We start from the raw sequence: 1,415 nt of genomic DNA, 5'->3' as shown, positions 1-1,415 counted from the left end.
ATAGGTAGTGACGCAGAGGTTAATCTGTCGGTTTCGGTAGTCTTTAAAAGTCCAATGAACGAGGTATTTGCATTGTTATAGAGTCGGAGCATAAGGAGTTTGAGCGAATATAGGGGGCACTCCGATCGATCCAACATGGCGGAAAAGAGGGGGATAGATTTGCGGCGCCCGTAGATCGGTAGCGTATAAATTAAACAAAGCGTGCTGTTCTGTTTGTTTACGTGTGCGAGACGATCATCGCTTCAACCAAGACCTACCGTGATGCTACAAATGAAATGTTCAAGCCAGTCGAAGGCAAGCAATCTTGCCATAGTCAAGATATGTGTGCAAGTGTTCGACGTGAGCTCTCACGCTGGTGCAGCTGTCATCAAGTTGAACCGAATGTACTTGGGTCCAAAGAAAGGTGCACATCAACAATGTTGGCGCGTTGAAACTATGACGCGTGCTTTATCTAAAACTAAACTTATCGGTCTGCGGCTACAAACATTTTCGTTGACGTTGCTTAGATGAAGTAACCATTCAGGCCTCGCATTAAACGGTGTTGCGAACTCTTCGGTTGTTCTAGTTAATAGTGCTAAAAAGCGGTTGGATGGAAAGTATGACAGCTACAGCATACAAGGGACGACTGAGGTCTTTATCCTGCGTTCTATGTATGGAAAAATCGGTATCCTTGGTGTTATATTGCGATCAGCTGGTCGCCGATCGTCCTGTTTTTATGCATAATGTAAACAAGCCCCGGAAGCGCCAATCTCATTTCGATGTGCTTGTGCACCCCTACAAGCCTCCTTTTGGCTCTTGTGGAAAGCTTTATTGTAATAGCAATAGTCTCATCGGTCGTTCGAGTTGTATGTACCACGGTGATATCTGCTGTGTGCGATCTGCAAAATAAACAAGTCTGTATTAAATGCCAGAAAGAGAACAAAGGTAAAGTTTTTGTAACTTTTTTTTTTCTTTTTACAAAAGAGGGCAAAGCTTCTGAAACAAGAGCAACCTAAGCTGATATTTGAGTGTGCTCAAGAATGAATGGCAAAAGGTGCTTATGCTTTTATTCTTTATTCTTTATTCAATGATTACCCCGCAGTGCCCGAGGGCGTTACAGCAGGGGGGTTACAAGGATGAAAAGAACACGTCTTCATTGAAACAGCACACTTGCTCTTCAGACAGCCGATTCCACTGTGCAATTGTTCGTACAAAAAAGGAGTTTGCAAACATGCATGTCCTAGCGCGGTACTCTCTAATTTTAAGACTATGATCATTACGACTAGAAACATAATAGGGTTCTTTTAAGTAAGTCTCGCTATTTATTCCCGTTTTATTTTTAACTATTGAGTATAAAAATTTTAGTCGCAGTTTTTCCCGACGTACGGAAAGTGGTTCCCAGATTAACATTTTTTTCATTTCTGTACAACTTTCTT

This window comes from Ixodes scapularis, unplaced genomic scaffold, assembly GCF_016920785.2.
Source record: "Ixodes scapularis isolate PalLabHiFi unplaced genomic scaffold, ASM1692078v2 PGA_scaffold4__175_contigs__length_147842914, whole genome shotgun sequence".
NCBI classification, from domain to species: domain Eukaryota; kingdom Metazoa; phylum Arthropoda; class Arachnida; order Ixodida; family Ixodidae; genus Ixodes; species Ixodes scapularis.
Note: the sequence above shows the minus strand (reverse complement) of the source record.